The 6,975-nt window shown below is 39.6% G+C and overlaps 1 non-coding gene across 1 annotated transcript; it reads left to right on the top strand.

Moving 5' to 3' along the window:
- Positions 1,019 to 1,090, top strand: TRNAC-GCA. Its single transcript has one exon. It is a non-coding gene; the product is annotated as a tRNA-Cys (tRNA).

Genomic DNA, 6,975 nt, shown 5'->3' with positions numbered 1-6,975 from the left:
GCAACCTAGATGTCCATCAGCAGACAAATGGATAAGAAAGCTGTGGTACATATACACAATGATATATTACTCAGCTGTTAAAAAGAATGCATTTGAATCAGTTCTAATGAGGTGAATGAAACTGGAGCCTATTATGAGAAGGCAATGGCAACCCACTCCAGTACTCTTGCCTGAAAATCCCATGAATGGAGGAGCCTGATGGCCTACAGTCTATGGGGTCGCTAAGAGTTGGACACGACTGAGCGACTTCACTTTCACTTTTCACTTTCATGCACTGGAGAAGGAAATGGCAACCCACTCCAGTGTTCTTACCTGGAGGATCCCAGGGATGGGGAGCCTGGTGGGCTGCTGTCTATGGGGTCACACAGAGTCAGACATGACTGACGCAACTTAGCAGTAGCAACATGCAGAGTGAAGTAAGTCATAAAGAAAAACACCAATACAGTATATTAATGCATATATATGGAATTTAGAAAGATGGTAACGATTACCCTATATGCGAAACAGCAAAAGAGACACAGATATAAAGAACAGACTTTGGATTCTGTGGGAAAAGGTGAGGGTGGGATGATTTGAGAGAATAGTGTTGAAATATGTATATTACCATATGTGAAATAGATCACCAGTCCAAGTTTGATGCATGAAACAGGGCACTCAAAGCCAGAACACTGAGACAACCCTGAGGGATGGGATGAGGAAGGAGGTGGGAGGGGGGATCAGGATGGGGGACACATGTACACCCATGGCTGATTCATGTCAATGTATGGCAAAGATCAGTACAATGTTGTAAAGTAATTAGCCTCCAATTAAAATAAATAAATCAATTTAAGAAAAGAAAAAGAATCTGCATGCAATGCAGAAGACCTGGGTTTGATCCCTGGGTTGGGAAGATCTCCTGGAGAAGGGAATGACTACCCACTCCAGTATTCTTGCCTGGAGAGTTCCATGGACAGAGGTCTTGTCCTGTGCATATACAATTTAGGAATTAATCAAGGGTTAAAGAGGTATTAAAGAAGCTTCCCTGGTGGCTCAGATGGTAGAGTGTCTGCCTGCAATGCGGAAGGCCCGGGTTCGATTCCTGGGTCGGGAAGATCCCCTGGAGAAGGAAATGGCAACCCACTCCAGCACTCTTGCCTGGAAAATCCCTTGGGCAGAGGTGTCTGATAGGCTACAGTCCATGGGGTCGCAAAGAGTCAGACACGACTGAGCGACCTCACTCACTTCACTCAAAGAGGTATCTATGAAAATTTTAGATTTACTTCTTTTATTTATTGATTTTTTAATCAGAGGAAAATTGCTTTACAATGTTGTGTTGGTTTCTGCCATAAAACAATGATTGGATTGCCTTCTTTTCCTTTCTGAGCTCCACGCCCCACCCCCCGCCTCCGCTGACTTCTTTCTCCCTAATTTCCAGTACTTCTGGATCATTTCTAAAACTCCAACTTCTGTCTCATCATTCTAGTAAAACTGCTACTCTCTCAGTCAGTTTAGTTCAGTTGCTCAGTCATGTCTGACTCTTTGTGGCCCCATGGACTGCAGCACACCAGGCTTCCCTGTCCATCACCAACTCCCGGAGTCCACCCAAACTCATGTCCATCAAGTCAGTGATGCCATCCAACCATCTCATCCTCTGCCGTCCCCTTCTCCTCCTGCCCCCAATCCCTCCCAGCATCAGAGTCTTTTCCAGTGAGTCAACTCTTTGCATCAGGTGGCCAAAGTATTGGAGCTTCAGCTTCAGCATCAGTCCTTCCAATGAATATTCAGGACTGATTTCCTTTAGGATTGACTGGTTTGATCTCCTTGCTATCCCAGGGACTCTCAAGTCTTCTCCAACACCACAGTTCAAAAGCATCAATTCTTTGGTGCTCGGCTTTCTTTATAGTTCAACTCTCACATCCGTACATGACTACTGGAAAAACCATAGCCTTGACTAGATGGACCTTTGTTGGCAAAGTAATGTCTCTGCTTTTTAATATGCTGTCTAGGTTGGTCATAGGTTTTCTTTCAAGGAGCAAATGTCTTTTAATTTCATGGCTGCAGTCACCATCTGCAGTGATTTTGGAGCCCAAGAAAAGAAAGTCTGTCACTGTTTCCACTGTTTCCCCATCTATTTCCCATGAAGTGATGGGACTGGATGCCATGATCTTTGTTTTTTGAATGCTAAGTTTTAAGCCAGCTTTTTCACTCTCCTCTTTCACTTTCATCAAGAGGCTCTTTAGTTCCTCTTCACTTTCTGCCATAAGGGTAGTGTCATCTGCATATCTGAGGTTATTGATATCTCTCCCTGCAATCTTGATTCTAGCTGTGCTTCCTCCAGCCCAGCGTTTCTCATGATGTACTCTGCATATAAGTTAAATAAGCAGGGTGACAATATACAGCCTCGACGTACTCCTTTCCCTATTTGGAACCAGTCTGTTGTTCCTTGTCCGGTTCTAACTGTTGCTTCTTGACCTCCACACAGGTTTCTCAGGAGGCAGGTCAGGTGGTGCTACTCTCTGCTTGAGCTCAATTTGCCCATACACTGCAATAAACTATGAAATGCTCCCAGGGGAAAGCTTATTGAATGTAGGCCTCATGGTGGCTCAGATGGCAAAGAATCACCTGCAATGCAGAAGATCAGGGTTCGATCCCTGGGTCGGGAAGATCCTCTGGAGAAGGGAATGGCTACCCACTCCAGTGCTCTTGCCTGAAGAATTCCAAGGGCAGAGGAGCCTGGCAAACTACAGTCCATGGGATCCCAAAGAGTCAGACATGACTGAGTGACTTTCATTTTCACCCAGTAAGCTTCTCTTCTTCAAGGATAATATCCTTTCCATTTCTCCCTACTTTGTGTTGGTCTCTAGTGTCTTCATACAGTAGTTTTTTATATCTTATCCAAGATTTATAATTGTTATTGGCAAGAGAGTTAATCTAATACAGGCTACTCCTCCAGTTAGTAGAACTGGATAGGTGTGTTTTGATTCCAGGTTATTTAGAATTCGCTATAAAGATGAAGAAGTAAATGAAACAAGCAGCAATAATATGTATATTTTAATGGATTAGATTTTTGTTTGGTATTTTGAGTGTTTGTGATATTTAGAAGAATTTGACATGCTAGGTTTGCAGTCCTAACTTATAATGTGTAATTAAATAATTTGTTTAATTTTGTGGTTTAATGCTTAAATCTCACTTATTTTATAAACAATATGGGAAGAATGAAAGGCATTTTAGATTCTTGTTTATTTTTAACTTATTGGATATACAAATATTCTTAAATACTTGAGAGAGGTCTCCCTGTAAATCAGATATTGAAATACTTAAAAAGGTAATAGACTATATTAGATTCAAAATTCAATTTGAAATGATTAAAACATTTAATGAAATTTGTAAATAGGACCAGAATTAATACTAATTCCTTATTAAAGACTATTAAAATTTTCTACATTTACAAGGAAAATAAGATAGTGATTAATATTATAAGTTGAATATTGTATTTGTAATTTTATTTTATTTATTTTTAGAATTAATTTTTATTGGAGTATAGTTGATTTACAATGTTGTTTTAGTTTCTGCTGTACAGCAAAGTGAATCAGTTATACACATATCCTCTCTTTTTAAAGATTCTATTCCCATATAAGTCATTACAGAATAGAATTCCCTGTGCTATACAGTGTATTTGTAATTTTACTAAGTTGGACAGTTAATTTTAAACCAATATTCTAAATGAGTATTTACTGATATGAAGTCCATGGATTAGACTCTTGTAAGACTGGGTTAAAATGACTCTGGGTCACAATTTACTTAATGTCTGTTATCCTCAGTTTCTTTATCTGTAAAATGAGAATAGTGATGCTTTCCTAAAAGTACATGTTTCAATAAATAATAATGTTCATGATAGTAATAATGATAATTTAATGATAATATTTTTAAAAGAGAGTTATAGAGCAAAGTGCGCAGTATGATTCCATTTATTTTGGTTAAAAAATAAGATATGCAAAGATAGGTATTTAAAAATTTCCAGAAGATTATATACATTAATTTTTATATATAACTATCATTAAAAATTTTTCTACAATATAAATATATTATGATATCTATTTGTTGTATGTGTATGTGTTTGTGTGTTCATATACAAAAATTCTAGTTAGTTATTTTGTGAACTACGATCATGAGTAACTTTTACTACTTGTTTCTTAATTTTATTTATTGTCTATGTTGAACAGATATAACATAATCAGCAGAAACACATACCTGAACATTTTAAAGTAAAAAAAAAAGACATCTTTCCTTGGTTTTAATCTTGCTGGAGATCTTATCGCAAGCGTTCAGGGAGGTAGAAGTCATGCTCAGTATTTATCATCCATCACACAATCACTAAGTCATTGAAAAATCCCCGTGTGTTGTATTCGCTTTGAGATTGGGTGCTGACTGATTTCCGTCCATACACACTTCATTCTTGCGGTAAATGTGGTCTTGCTTCACGGTGTAGTGGAGGTACAAGCCTTTGCCTGAGTCTCTCTAGTAGAGTGGGTACCTTGAGAAACCTTAAAAGTAGGAGGGAACTTTGTATCCTTTCACTTTCTCCTTTACCCCCCTTTTCATTCTTCATGCTGTCTGATAAGACTTGAGCCCTCTTGAGGCCCTCCTGAGCCTCTGCCCATCCCAGGGGAAATTTCCAAATCTCTCTCTTAAACTCCTTCCTCTTCCCAGGCCCCAGGTCATAATTTCTAAATGTCTATTGGACATTCCCACCTCAAATTCAGCAAACCAAACACCGCCAGTTTCACAGCCTGCAGGCCAGCTTTTTGTCCTTTTTTTTTGGGATAATGATTAATGGGATCTCCAATTTACTTAACCAGATAAATGTATGTAACCTTTTATGTCATTTCCTCCTGGAGGCTTTTCCTGACCATCTCTCTCCCAGAGAATAAACCTTCCCTCACCTGGGTAATCCAGGCTCCATGGCACAAATACCTTTTAGAGCACCTCTCACTTTAGACCATGACTCTCTGCTTATATTAGTTTGTCCTTGACAAGATCACATATTCCTTGAAACTAGGGATACATCAGGATATCCCAGAACTGACCACAATGCCTGTAAAGATGTTCTCATCACTAGTTAATTGTCTTGAAGCAAAAGCAATCCATTTTACTCCCTCACTGAGAAGAGGCAACATTTCTTTACAGAGAAATCCCAAAAAATCTTTGTAGATACCTTCACCTCCTACTCCAAAGAGTAGCATATAGGGAAAGGAAAAAATAATAACTTTACAGTTTAGATACCTTGCCAGTACCACCTTTATCAAGTGACAAAGGTTAACATCGTCAGTGAGTACCGTGAGATGTCTTGTAAGATGGCAGGCACCCCTGATGGGTGTGATGAGAAAGGCACTTCACCTCTGCACTACACTTCCCCCAAACCTGTAACCTTAGTCTAACCTTGAGAAAACACCTGACAAACCCAGACCAGGGGACAGTCTACAAATACCTGTTCTGTACTCCTCAAAACTGTCGATGTCATTAGAAACACAAATTTTAAAAGGAAAAACTTGAAAAACTGTACCAGACCAGAGAAAACTAGGAAAAAATGATAAGTAAATGTAATGTGGGATATTGATTTGGATCCTGGAACAGAAAAAGGACAACCTGGTGAAATCTGATAAAATCTGGAGTTTAGTTAATGGTAATGTACCATGAGAAACGCTGGGCTGAAGGAAGCGTAAGCTGGAATCATGATTGCCAGGAGAAATATCAATAACCTCAGATATGCAGATGACACCACCCTTACGGCAGAAAGTGAAGAGGAACTAAAGAGCCTCTTGATGAAAGTGAAAGAGGAGAGTGAAAAAGTTGGCTTAAAGCTCAACATTCAGAAAACTAAGATCATGGCATCCAGTCCCATCACTTCATGGCAGATAGATGGGGAAACAGTGGAAACAGTGGCTGAGTTTATTTTTCTGGGCTCCAAAATCACTGAAGATGCTGATTGCAGCCATGAAATTTAAAGACGCTCCTTGGAAGGAAAGTTATGACCAACCTAGACAGCATATTAAGCAGAGACATTACTTTGCCAACAAAGGTCTGTCTAGTCAGGCTATGGTTTTTCCAGTGGTCATGTATGGATGTGAAAGTTGGACTATAAAGAAAGCTGAGCACTGAAGAATTAATGCTTTTGAACTGTGGTGTTGGAGAAGACTCTTGAGAGTCCCTGGGACTGCAAGGAGATCCAGCCAGTCCATCCTAAGGGAGATCAGTCCTGGGTGTTCATTGGAAGGACTGATGCTGAAGCTGAAACTCCAATATTTTGGCCACCTGATGCAAAGAAATGACTCATTGGAAAAGACCCTGATGCTGGGAAAGATTGAGGTCAGGAGGAGAAGGGGATGACAGAGGATGAGATGGTTGGATGGCATCACCAACTCGATGGACATGGGTTTGGGTGGACTCCGGGAGTTGTTGATGGACAGGGAGGCCTGGCTGCGGTTCATGGGGGTGCAGAGTTGGATACGACTGAGTGACTAAACTGAACTGAACTGAATGTACCATGTACTAATGTTGTCTTTTTAGTTCTGACAAATGCACCACGGTTATTTAAGATGACAGTATTTGGAGAAACCAAAACTGGGTAAATGAGGAGTTCTCTGTACTACATTTGCAATTTTCTGTAAATCTAAAATTTTCCAAAATTAAAAGTTTATTTCAAAAAATCACTCCCCATGTACTACACCCTCTGTAATAGGCTGAAAGGTTAAACATCTCTGTTTAGATATAAATGGAACCTAGTTAGAAAATATGTAGTAGAACTGCACAATTAAAGCAACAAAATTTATTTTTTATTTTATCCTGATTATAATGGTCTATACAAGAGAAAATCAATTGGCTGCACATCGATTCTTAACTAACTGAACCCATGTTGGCACTCAGCTGAATGGCTATATTTATTGCCTCCCTTGTAGCTGGGGTGACCCTGTGACTAACTTCTGGTCAATGCCATGG

The sequence above is a fragment of the Capra hircus genome, chromosome 10, assembly GCF_001704415.2.
Source record: "Capra hircus breed San Clemente chromosome 10, ASM170441v1, whole genome shotgun sequence".
NCBI lineage: Eukaryota > Metazoa > Chordata > Mammalia > Artiodactyla > Bovidae > Capra > Capra hircus.
This window is presented reverse-complemented; position numbering and strand designations above follow the sequence as displayed.